The sequence below is a fragment of the Pavona decussata genome, unplaced genomic scaffold (assembly GCF_977016875.1).
Source record: "Pavona decussata unplaced genomic scaffold, jaPavDecu1.1 SCAFFOLD_215, whole genome shotgun sequence".
Taxonomy (NCBI): Eukaryota; Metazoa; Cnidaria; class Anthozoa; order Scleractinia; family Agariciidae; genus Pavona; species Pavona decussata.
In genome coordinates this window covers 3,163,428-3,177,001 of record NW_028145620.1, presented here as the reverse complement: position 1 = coordinate 3,177,001, position 13,574 = coordinate 3,163,428, and the positions used below count along the sequence as shown (strand labels likewise).

The following is a 13,574-nucleotide window of genomic DNA, read 5'->3' as shown; positions in this document are numbered from 1 at the left end:
TTCAAGTCTGACCTTGGTCTTTTTCAGTGCAGCATGTACTCTTTTTTGCTTTGCATCATTGTCTGGAGGTGCTGGTCCTTGACCATTGCGATCATTGCCTTTTTCATTGGTCTTTTTCAGTGCAGCATCCCAAACAAGTCCTGGTGATCGCCAAAGGCGGTCAAAGTTTGAACTGTAGATACCTAAACCCATATATCAAATTAAAGCTTATAGCGCTTGCTATCAGATTATGCCAAGAATTTTGAAATAACATGAATTGTCGAATTTTTCACCACCTCTAAATGCTAGTGTCCGAATCACCTTTTGAAAGCTACAAGTCAAAGCGAATTTTGTTTTTCGCTGATTTAATTGGTCCTCAGTTTCTGGACCCAAAGCGCTAAAAAAAACGTATCTGCGTTTTGCCATATTCAATTGCAGTGAAAAGTTATGGAACTTTTCGAAATAGGATCAAAACAATGTAGAGTGATTGTACAAAAATCGCTCTCGGAGAAAAAAATATTTCGAAAGAAAAAATTCGCAGACCCTTTTTGTTGTTTTTATGTTAAACTAGCTACTACTAACTGCTCCAAATTTGAAGGCAAACAAACAAATTCCCTTTGAATTTTAGCTCTTTAAAGTGTCTCCTCCAAGTGTAAAAATTGATTCGAGAAAACAGTATTAGACATTTGGCAATTCATTTTATCTCAACAATTTTGCTATAGTACGATAGCTCAGTATAAGCTTTAATTTGATATAAGGGTTCAGGTATCTACAGTTTAAACGGGACGCGCTACATCGCGTGGATGTGAGATGCCTCAAAAGGTATACGATAACCTTAAGGGAAGATGGTGAATATCTTGACCACCTGGATGTAAAACTGGCAGTATAATAAAAATTTATTGTTCGTAGCTGGATGTGTTCTACACAATGTTTGCTTACTACATGATGATTTTCAGGATGGTTATTTCCTGCCTGGAGGTGATGATGATGATGATGACAGAGGCAATGATGGCAATGGTCAAGGACCAGCACCTCCAGACAATGATGCAAAGCAAAAAAGAGTACAACTGTTGAACACTGTAACAGGTCATAGATAATAAATCTATTTTACTTGCTCTGAACTAAAATCTGTTATACCTTATTCACGGAAGCAATAGCTCTGCAATGTTCAAGGGTTCTGAAAAACTAAACGTTTAGGTAGTATATGAGTTCTACAGCTAAATTTATACCAAGTGTTGCTCATTTGAGTAGCGCTACATGTGTTTACATGTAAACTGGAAAATAGAAGGTGTTCCTTTTTTTTTTTCCTTTCTAAATACAGTAGAAGTGGCTATGATGTCAATAAAATATTAACATTACACAAAACTCTTGGAAGGACATCACTTATTTCTGCTTTTTAGCACTTTTAGAAATTCGCTAAAGAACTCGTTTTTCTCTTCATGAATTTTGCTCAAAAGCTCAAATTTTTCTCTTCAGCGTTTTCTTTTTTCTCTGAATACTTTTCCAAAAAGGTTATTATCTCACTGGCACTGGAGTAGTTTTTCCTCTTCCTTTGTCGCCGTGCTTTTAGTTTTGTTGCTGTACCATCACATTCTTCAGCATCTTCATCACTAGAAAGGGATCCATCAACAGAGCAAGATGATAAGGAAGGAGGCTCTGAGCATTTGATAGAAGATGAAGTGTCAATAGTATAGGCTGGGTTTATATTGGGGCGATCGCCGAGGCAATCAGCCATATCATCCAGAAACTTCCAATCTTTCTTGGCACTTCCAGTTTGCCTGTTGTTATCCTCAACGTGTTTGTACTTCTGCTCTAATTTCAATCATTTTCGTTGACATTGCTCCCCAGTAACTTGAACAGTAGCGGTTGTGTTGAAATGACAAGCAACTTTGTCAAAAAATTCCGTTTTTGGTGACTTCGCCTTTCTTGAAGTGCTTGAGTTCTTTGTAACTCTCAATAAGCAGACGAAAGAGGCAATCATCCCACTTTACTTGGGTATTGGCAAATCTCACGGTGGGGTTGTCCTCATTGGACATTCCACTGCTTATGGATACACTGCTATCACCAAATTGGGCGACCCACGGTGACGTAGGGGCTGCAAAACCACCATATCTGCCTAAAATGTAGGATTTGAAAAGCTTCGTATTCAACGTAACGGTGGGAAAATTGATCCATTACTCGTGTTTTTACCGATAAAATAACTGTACGTCTTATTACAAAATCCAACAAATCCAATTGTTCTTTTAAAAATATCATTTAAACTTACCATCGCAAATAATGGTACACGAGTGTTGAAGCAATGCCTCAAGGCTTATTGTAGCATATCCGCACTCGAAATACTGGTAACTCGCATTCGCCATTTTTTTTTCTTCCAAAGAGTCAATCATGCACGCTAGGAGACTGGAGAACAGTCCCACTGGAAGCTTTTGATAGGAACACGAGAATTTTCGAAACTGAAAAGGTTGTCTTAAATTTTTGAAAATCTTTTCCGGACAATTCCATTCTATTCCCATCCGAAATTTTCGAAAATTTCGTCGAATGGAAAGCGCCCATCACTTCTAGACTAGTCACAGGAGCGTTTTTTTCCCTGGACTACGTGGCAGAGTCAGCCTCCACTTGTTGAACACTCTCTTCAGATTCAGTAGAAACATCTGCAGCATGCTGATTACTTGTCCGCTTGGAAACGAACATCTCTTCATCAACAACACAAATACAACCGTTAGATGAGTCACAGACGAAAAGTAAGGTTTCCCAGACACAAATTTTAGAGGGTTCTGGAAAACATTCTCTTCTGCCATCATTCATCCCCGGTTGTCCAGATTCGCCAGTGATTACAGACACTTTTGATGGACTGTGGAGGTCACTCTTGATTACTGGATGTTGTTCTATATCTGTAAAGATAAGACGTCCAGTTCCTTCATGGACATGCACGCCCACAGGGTACTCTGTGCAACCTGGTCTATTAAAGGTACAACGATGGGGCCACTGTGAATAGCATGGGCACCTTTTGGACTGTTTCAACAGACATCCTGTCCTTATTTGTAAGTACCTTCAAGGGTACGGCCTTACGTGTAGGTCGCGAGATTAGGGGATTAACATCCCTCCCTATATTACAAGCAGAAGTCGTGGGTTGACAACAATGTTTTCCAACATCAGCCAATACCAGAACATAGCAGATCTCACAGACTTGATGTTGTAAGGTGGATCAGGAAATAGAGCTGTGTAACATTCTGGATGCCTTTCAGAGAGCCTCTCCATGAAAAGTAAAGAATGTTAAAAGGTATACTAAACGTGTTAAAGCTAATGTTTGTTCAAAAGAATGAAATATTGTCTCAGGAGCGGGCATGAATTGTTGTGGGCCTCGACAGGTTTCGCCATGTGCCATGAATCCAGTGTCTTTCTAGTGCGATTGTTTCCTTTATCGATGATTAGGGCATTGTCTAAGTCAATTGTATGATTCAAAGTCCATTCATGTTTTGCAACGTTCCAACCTTTAGCAAATTGTTTTGTTTTTCTGACATGCCCTATTTTTCTGGTGTCAAATGTTCTTCGGTTTCGCCAGTGTAATTCCATGGTGATGCAAAGGGGATTTTATAAGTAACATTGCATTGGTCGTCTTCAGGAGATCGAAACTTAGGGACAAGAAATTCTTGTTGACTTGTTTTTATAGGTTTTTTGGTGACTTGAATGCCGTGACTTCTAAAGATTCGAATGATTGGCTCAGTGACACCATTGACTTGAGGAAGGACGGCAAAAGTTTGGTCGTTGCGTTGGGTCTGCCCATGTCAAAAAAAAACAACAACTAAAAAACATGCCAACTTATTCCTCAGTTGTTGGTGTTGATGGTTGTGACGATTTCTTCTTCATTATGCCAGCAGTGATTTTTAGGGGGTAGTCGTTAGATCGTAGTGTGGTATTAACACGTGTAATTTCGCGGGCGTTTTCATATTCTGTGGTTGGTAGACTCAAGGCTCTATGTAAAAGTGTCGCAGCAGTGCTGATTTTATGTTTTCTGTAGTGGTGTGAACTGAAAGAAAGTTATCTATCTGTATGTGAAGGCTTACGATAGACATAAACAATAAGCTTCCCATTGTCTCGTGAGACAAGGGTGTCGAGAAATGATAACTGGTTATTAGATTTGTGTTCAATGGTGAAGGAAATATGTGGGTCGATGGAATTTAAAGAGTCGTGAAAAGAGGGAGCTGTGTCTTTTTTGATAATGCAGAAACTGTCGTCTAGGTAGTGCTTCCACACTTTCGGTGGGAGAGGAGTTGAGTCGATAGCTGTCTCCTCGATTTCGTTCGTGCATTGGTTGGCTATGACGGGGCTCTCAGGGCTACCCATAACACAGCCATTGATCTGTTTGTAGATCTTATTGTTGTAAATAAAGTAACTGTTAGATAGCACAAAGTTTAAGAAAGAGATCATGTCATCAATGTCTAAGTTAGTTCTGGAATGGAGAAAAGTGTGATCTTTCAATTTCTTCCTGATGTAATTGCAAGTTTTATCCATGGGGATAGCGGTGAATAAGAAACCACATCAAAGGAAACCATAGTTTCGTCATCTTGGATGTTGATGTCAGTTAGCTAATTGGAAAACTTCTGTGAATAAGGAACTGAAAAGCTCTTATGCCTTGAGATTGGTTGCATTTGGGATAGGAGTGGAATGGGGGGGGGGAGTAGTATGCTTTTTACCGCTTTGGGAACACTTTTGAAAATTTCACTGAATTCATACCTGATTCAACAATGAACTCAAAAAACGTAAATCCTCGGTTTTTCAAAAACCTAAATTTTTATCCTCGGTTTCTCCAAAAACCTAAATTTAGGTTTTTCATAAATGACACATAATTTGACCCCAACTCACAAACAATCATCGATTAAATCCAACCAACTCATCAATCGCTGATTTGAATGATGAATACAATATTTTTGAACACCAATTTGGATATAATTAACCTGTAATGGAGAAAAAAATAATCATAAATAATTCAAATTTATGGTTGTTGTGTGACTGGGTGCCGTTACTGTCACGCGTGACGTTGTGTGACTTGTCACGAAAATGGACAAAACCCTAGACGTGGGGTGCTCGGTTGGCTGTTTTCTTGCCTAGCCCCTGCTAGGTCTTTTTCCCGCCGCTGACAAGGCGGCTGTCCCTTCCCAGTTTACCTCTGGGACAGAGGTTGAGTTCGGGAAAGAACTCTGAGCACCCCGCTGTGAACCAGTAGGGCCTGAGCGGGCTCACCCTGGAGGTACCATCCACTGGAAGACATCCCACACTACTCAGTAATTCACCCTCTGCACAAGCCGTCAAACAGGTTTCAGTCAGGGGCCAACTGACACCACCCTAAAGCTTCACCAGAGTTTGTGAACTAATGTAACAATGGCCCGATTACCTATATATTACACTCAGTTTTGAAATTTGTACACTTGTGGTGCTATTTTTCTGTATATTGCGTAATATTGCTTGATTTGGATTAGCACTCATGCGCTTTCATGCATGTTCACGATGACACAACCCAAAGGGGACTGGATACTAGTTTGTTAATACACGTGCCGGCCATTTTGTCGCCATTTTGTGAAGAGTTTGTGTTTTGATGTTTATCGTTTATGTTTTGGGATATTTGGACATTTATTTCTCCACTTTCATCGTTCTGATGTTTGTAGACGCTTTTTGAGGTAAGAATATCATTTATCTTGCACACAACAATAGATTTTTTTATTGGATCGACTCGCTATCGAATATTCGTGAGGCCGTGAAATGAGCTTATTATTTTTGCACATCAACTAAATCCTTAATTGGGATCCAAGAGTTAAAGGCATCATTGTATCCTTTCCACTTTACCAAAGCTTGTTTCTTCTTGTAATCTCTCCTGATAACTTTATCGATTCTGAATATCTCCTGATTAGCTTTCAATAATTCTGGTTCATAAAAGCTCCCTTTAATCTGTTCATCGTGTAGATCCTTCAGTTTATATGTGATTGGTGTAGTGTATTGAATTTTATCGATAATGAAGACCTCTTCTGTCCAGTTTTCTGTATAACCTCGATCGAACAGCTTTCTTTTATACTTTGATATTCTAACCTTGTCACCAACTTTAAATTTTGGCAAAGATGATAATTGCTTCAAATTGCCATAAAGATTAAAGTAAACAGTTCCTTCATTCTTTTTCTTAGATGCTTCTGTCGGTGTCATTTTTATTGAACTGTGTTTAGTGTTATTATACTGATTCAATATTTCAGGCAAAATATCCAGATACATTGTATTGCCTTGGGCAGTGAATCGTTTCCACATTTTATTTTTAATTGTCCGGTTCCATCTTTCCACCACTGATGACTTCTCTTCATTTTCAGTCGAATACAGTGTAATGTTATGTTTATTGAGCAAGTCTTTGAAATGTTTGTTGTAGAACTCTGAGCCTTTATCAGTCCATAGATACTTTGGTTTTCGACCCTCTTTGAATATGCTTTGAAATGCTGTAGTTATAGTCTCACCTTTTTTATCTTTTAATGGGACAATCCAACCGTATTTACTGAAAACATCTATAGCCATGAGAAGATACCTGTTACCTTTATTCCATTTACTGAATTGTTGCATTTCAACAAGATCAGTAGCCCATATTTCATCAATATTATTTACAATAACATGCTGCCGAGTAAAGTTACGCCTTATGGGTTTATGCAGCTCATTAGCTAATTTTTCTTGCCAGTTTTCCTCTTTACCCGACGGCTTTTGACGTTTTTTGGAACCCCAAGACCCAGTTTCTGTTTTGTATTTATTGCATTTCTTGCCAACCAATGTCCCCATTGTCGTTCGGAATATGGAACAGCATCCAATGATTTAACCATCTTTTTATCAGCTTTGTTTTTACATTTTTTTGTCATCTTTGCAGACTGAATAATCAACATCATGTTGCATGGCTATTGCATCTGTTTTGCCTGTTGGTTTATCATATATTTCCAATATTTGCCCTGTTTTGGGGTTATATTTTACTTGTTTTTCCAAATCATTGTATGGACCAGTGTATTTGTGCCCTGGAAGTACCCAACCAGCTTTGGGTTTTGGTAGCTTACCAATTGCTTTGTGTATATCAATTGAACCACCACTTTTGGGTCGTCCTTTGATTCCCTTTTCATACTCATCCCAATTTGGTGGATGCCAACCAATTGAATCATAGCTTGAACAACTTGGTGTATTGTGATATTTTTTTCCAATCTTTACCACACTATCACATGGATAATCTTTGTATTTTTCTAATGTATTTTTCCCAGCCTTGCCAGTCCAAAATTGACTCGACAATATGCCAGTATCTGTGCTAAATGCACTTTTAGCAATGTCTCCAGATTTGTATCTATCAAAGACTTCCTTTGTTGATGGAATTAATGTTCCAACAACATCCATTGACTTCGATGCAACCTTACCAGGTGTACCAAATTGTTCCAAAATTGTATCCAAATTACCACCATCAAGTTCTTTTCGGTCAGTTTTGTACCTTCTTTTTGGTCTTACTTTGGATGATAATTTATCAAACATCTCTGATCCAGTCTTTTGAACAAAAGGAGTTGCTTTAGAGATAGCATAATCAATAGCTTTCTTCTGCAATTTAGGGTTTCTAAGTGCTTCAGACCCATAATATCGACCCATTTCAACTGCTTTCTTTCCCATCCATGGTATTGCATGTTGAATTAACATATCAGCACCAGTTGATGCTAAAGTATCCATTATGCCCCCCCTTCGGAGGGGCTATTTAGTTTCCCTGTTTTTTAACAAATTTGGTTTTAGTTATACCACATTCAGCACATGTACAGAAGAACATGAGCCGACCATTTTTGGCTTGCTTGTAACCTGAAGGCTGAACACATTCAGTTTCTTTCTTTTGTTTAACACAATATGATTTGACCATTTTATATCACTATATTAGATTAATTATCATCAGAGTCACTTTCATCATTGATGAATTCTCTGTCAGACTCATGCTCACTGTAGTCACTTGAATCATCTTCAGAATCTGTTACATAATAACATTCTAAACAAACATCTCCAAAATGATCAGTTTCTTCTTGACAATCTTCGCAAAATTTTCTCATATACTATTGATTAGATAATTTTTTAAAATATTGGATTATAAAATTATGATTGACACTTTGATTGTTCATGTCAAAATGTGCATTGTGGATTGTTTTCAATATACTTGTACCCTTTTGTCTCTCAAATAAATAATACAAACACCAATAGCCACACAATACTGAATCTCTTTCTTGGATTTCATCACCTGAATACATTAATCGTTTGCCACTGGTTGACATAAATTGCATAATTTCTTTTGGCATAATTAACCCAAAACTATCAAAATATTCTGCATATTTGTCTCCATTTCGATACGCAACCCAATGTGTACCTGGTCCAATCTGTGAATCCAGGTTAATGACACCAACTTCATCTTTTTTCATCTTTTGTGGTAGATTATCTCTGCTGTAAATGCCTCTGAAGTGTTTTATTCTGAGTTTTTTGACCCAATCAATGAGTTCAAAGTTACTGAGTGGTTTATTTATGAATTTCACAGAATGTCGCCGATTAATGGAATCCCCTTGAATGGACTGTTTTTGCCTAACAACAGACCTTTTCCTTTTTTGGTTTTTTTTTTTCCTTTGCCATATTGATCCCATGTACGGAAAAATGGAGGCGGCCTATAATTAACTGGCAGGACCAAACCACCATCTTTTTTGGTTGTGTTTGGAACAAAAACTGGGACCGATCTTCTGGATCTACTTTTATCCACCTGCAAGCCTTTACCCATTAATGCATTCAAAACCATTGGAATGCCAATTGAAGCCAGTAAAGTACCCAAAAAACCTCCTGATTGTGTCTTAGTTGGTTTAATTACAATCTGTCCACCAGTATGTATTGCATTGACAATTTGCTTCTTTTCTGCTTCAGTGAGCCAATCTTTGTATTTTATTAATTGATCAATTTTATTTTGAGGAATGAGGAAACCACCAAATATTTTATTGACTCCCACATTTGCAAGCCCAGAAAGTGCTCCAGTAGCTAATGGTCCAACTGCTTTTGCTGCCATTGGTAGTAATTTTGTGCCAATTTTGAATAATGATGACTAGACTGCCTCCTTGTTATACAGCTTTTCGTATCTGTGTTTTGCTTATTTTAATATCTGCTCCAGTTTTGTTTTGCATTGCCTTTTTCAACCTATTTATTTGTGTATTGGTTAACATCAGCTGATCCGGACCAGTTAATTCAGAATTTAATAATCTTATTGTTATTGCTGAATTGTTTTTTAATGCTTTTGCTAGTTTATCTTTTTGCCCAATTGATAGTTTTACTCCATGTGAATGATAAGTTGTCATATCTTTTATATAACTAACGTTACATTAAAAATTTTGGACAATTTATCGAAACAATATTTTACCATCTTTTTGGATGAGTTCAGCTTCTTGTTCATATAATTTCAATGCATAAACTGAATATGCAGTGTTTGTTGTACCAGATAATTCATAATGAAATGTCAACTTTGTGGTACCATCTTTGATATCCATTTTTTGTTTTGTTAAATCGAAATATAAGAATGGAAATATTGTTTTGAAATTGTTGACATTCAATAAAGTTCCTTGACTGTACTCATTGTTTGCATGCACATATTTGAGAATATCTCTGTAAACTCTGGTTGGTTCAGCTTCCGGTGTATAATGAACATCAGGATATTCATTGCCATTTCCAACTGACAGATGACAATTTGACATTTTCATATCATTTGCTACATTGAATGTATTGTACAAAAATGGATTTGCTGTTTGTGCAGCAAGATTTGCATCATTGATAATGAAAACAAACACATGTCTTGGCTTTGAAATCCCACTTGTTATCTGAAAATGGCCACTTCTTTGTGTTGATGAATTACTTCTCTCAATATTTTCTCGCAAATAAACCCATTTATGTGGCTTCAAAAACTGACTCATATACAGTGATTGCCCCTCTGAATTGAAAGTTATTCTTGGTACAATCAACTCCATTCTGGTAATAATTACACGACAATCAGCCCCAGCTTGTCATATTAGAATAGTATCAGATTCAATCTGCAAATTTATTTCCAATCTTGTTGATGGCAATAACTCATCTCTCAATGCTTCAAAGAATGCGTATCAGTTCAATGGTATTTCTGTATTGACAACCACTGATAGACCCAAAAGTGCTTTTCTTGCAGCAAATCCTTTATTGTAGTTATCTTCAGCCGATCGTTCTTCAGCGTGTCGGTTTGTATCCAGATAGAAAAACTCATTTGTTGCTGTCGATTGAGCATATCCTGGACTATATTCCAATAGATTCTTAATATTTACACAATGATTTGCATCATTACAATCATATACCATGTTACCATTCAATCTTACGTCGAAATCATGTATAAGACTGTGTGAACCATTAACAATACCATTATGGTCTTCAGCTGCTATATTCACATTTTGCATTGTTTGGACTTTAAAACCAACTGATATTCTTGCATTATACCAATCAAATGGTGTTACTTCTCCTGTGTTGTCAACAACAAAACGATAACCATCTTTCTTTTGTGACCTATTATTTCCTGGATTACTAGTATTCAATGGTGTCTCCAATTGGAAGAAGACATCTTCATATCTCTCAATGTATTTTGGATTTCTGAATGATTTCATTTATACAGATATGTTACATTATTTTCATTTTCTCCTTCTTTTGAGTTTTCCACCGGATATCATCCTATTGACTCTCTCAGCTATTTGAAAATCAGTCAGTGGCTGCTCCATTTTTGGTTGGCTCATTGTCACTGATTTTGTTTTGGAAGGTTGTTTTTTGCTCAATAATTGAATTATTTTATCACCTGCTTTATTACCAGCAAACTCACCAGTTTTGGTGACTGCTTTTTCAGCTGCAGTTTTGGCTCCTTTTTTAGCTAATTCTTTTGCTGTTTTTCCGAAAAGTTTTGATCCAACTGATCTGAAAACATCCATAATTCCTTCACCATGGATATGTTTGCTTACATAACGACCCAATTCTGAGTCAAAACGTGGTTTAAATTCACTTTGTCGTACCATATATTGATATATTATATTAAACTAGACCTGAGAATCAAGCTCATGAACCAGTCAATGCCATTCAAGTCAATTGGCCGACCCAAAGCGTCAGTCACTGTTATCCCCATTTCTGAAATAATTGATTTGGAAACTGGGCTGAATAATGCTCTTTTTGGCTCAAAAGTAAAGGGATAACTCCTTGTTAAATTGTCAGTGGGTATCATTATCAGTGTATTTGTGAATCGTCCATCACTGAGGCTATCAGTTATTATATCACAATTAATGTTCAAAACGTCAATATCATTGGTAATATTTGGCAATTTTGTCCCATGTTCAGTTTGGTTAATTAACTTTGGTTCAAATCCAATAAGCGCCCCAAAATTAGAGTTTCTAATATCAAGCTTCCATTGGTTGTCTAGCTCAATGACAACTCTATATGATGAAAGCACAAAATATAGATTGATGCCCTTGCTGGAAGATTGTTTATCTCCATTTTGAATAATTGATTGAGTGATATAATCATCAAGATCATCATATGAATACATTCCATCAACAAATGTGATTGTCTTCCAATTTGTACCATTATCTGGGCTGTATTTGATTGTATTATTGTTATATCCTGCATTGACATTATGCCACGAGTATGTCATTGAAACTCGATCAACAGCTAGCTCATGACTCATTGTTGTGTCAAGCTTCAATGGTGGATCAAATTTGATAATAAAGTCTTCAGGCCGACTTCGGCCTATTTTTTGTCGGTTAACAGATGAAATATGTATCGCTCTTTCTTGCATATATCATTACGTTATATATTGTTGCAATAAATCAATGAGTTGTTTGTTGTTTATTAAGCCAAGTTGATTCAATTTATGGGCTATTTGTGAAAATTCCTCTTTGACTCCATTATTGCCAGCCAAAATGGATCCACCAAGCAATTCCATTCTGTCAATCAAATCATTAGCATCATTGAAATAAACAACACCAGAGCCCAATTTCTTGAATTTTTTGCTGGATTTATGGATTGGAATCTCACTGAGTTGGTTCAATTCATCAAATACCATTTTGGCAATATCACTGTATTTCTTCTTTGAATTAAATCTCTTGGTCAATAAATCGATTGTATCGAAATCAACCTTTTTGTCAATTACTTTGCGTTTATCTTTTGTTGCCACAAGTCTGAGTTGTCCCATTAATTTTGGAATATCAATCATTAGTCCACCATATTTCCCAGAAGATGATATTTTGTATGCATTTCTCTTTGGTTGAGTATAACCAGAACCTTTTTTGATGGTTTTCATTCCTTCTGGGATTATTTTAATGCGCCCTCTGTATTTTTGCAATAATTTTATATCTTCATCAATTTTATCAATTTTGTCTTTATTCTTGGTCTTTCCTTGGCCCTTGGATAAAGGACCCTTCTTTATTCCAAGTTTTTTCAACATTTTGCCAATATTAGCATCGTAATCCTTGATGTCAATATCTCCTTGCATAGAAGCTTGGAGAACAGAACTCGGAGGTGCAAGATCGTATTGAATCAAGTTTTGGAACTCATCATCATCAAAACCAGCATCCAAATTTGACATTGCTGGTTGATAATCTACTGGTAACTTTGATTCTTGTAATTGTGGTTGTGGTTTTGTTTCAGGCTGATAAGTTAACATAGCAATGTCTTCCAAACCTGAAGTCAACGCTTTTTGGTTTTTCTCCAATTGTTCAATCAATTTGTCTTGTTTTTCATCAATTGTTTGTTTTGTTTCCTCTTGAGCTTTAATAATTGGTTTGAAAGTTTCTGATAAACCTTGTTGTAAATCTTGTTTATCATGCTTGTACTCCTTCAATGTATCTCTAACTTGTTTGGTTATTGTTCCAGCCTTAATCTTGGCTTCAGATAGTTGTTTTAATCTTTGTAGATCCATTATATTATTAACTTATATTAACTTTTCTCAACTTATATAATGTATTGATATACATGGAAATCCCAAATTATGACAGACATGATAAAAACACTAATTTCAAAAGATTGTATGGTTACATGCCAAGTGACACGTTTCGGATGTTAATATGTGGTAATTCAGGATCTGGAAAGACAAATTTATTGTACCATATGCTGATGAAACCCCTTTTGTATTATGATAGAATACATTTATATGCCAAAAATTTGGAGCAACAAAAATACAAGGATATGATTCAAACATTGACTGATATATCAAATAGTGTCGGGTATAATGTCCTTGTTTGTAGCAATGATGATATAATTCCAGTAGAGGAATTGAAGGATGATGATGCCCAGAAGATAGTAATATTTGATGACTTTATTTGTGAAAAAAACCAGAAACCATTGATTGATTATTTCATTCGTGGCAGACACAAGAACTGCTCTGTTATTTATCTGAGCCAATCGTTTTACAAAACACCAAAAGATATTCGACTCAATTGCTCTCATTTCTGTGTCTATGACTTTCCTAGCAGCAATGAAAGAAGTCTGATATCTCGTGAGTTGGGAGTCGACAAGGATAAATACATTAAAGCAACAAACGA

General features: G+C 36.5%; 2 pseudogenes across 1 annotated transcript; both read right to left on the bottom strand.

The window, feature by feature from the left end:
• Positions 1-836: 836 nt before the first annotated feature.
• On the bottom strand, positions 837-2,356 carry LOC146460048 (uncharacterized; annotated as a pseudogene). Its single transcript, XR_014857801.1, has 2 exons — positions 2,246-2,356; positions 837-2,095 (listed from the first exon to the last, which is right to left on the bottom strand). The product of XR_014857801.1 is annotated as an uncharacterized LOC146460048 (transcript).
• A 923-nt stretch (positions 2,357-3,279) lies between these two features.
• LOC146460047 (uncharacterized) lies at positions 3,280-4,532 on the bottom strand (annotated as a pseudogene).
• Positions 4,533-13,574: the final 9,042 nt, after the last annotated feature.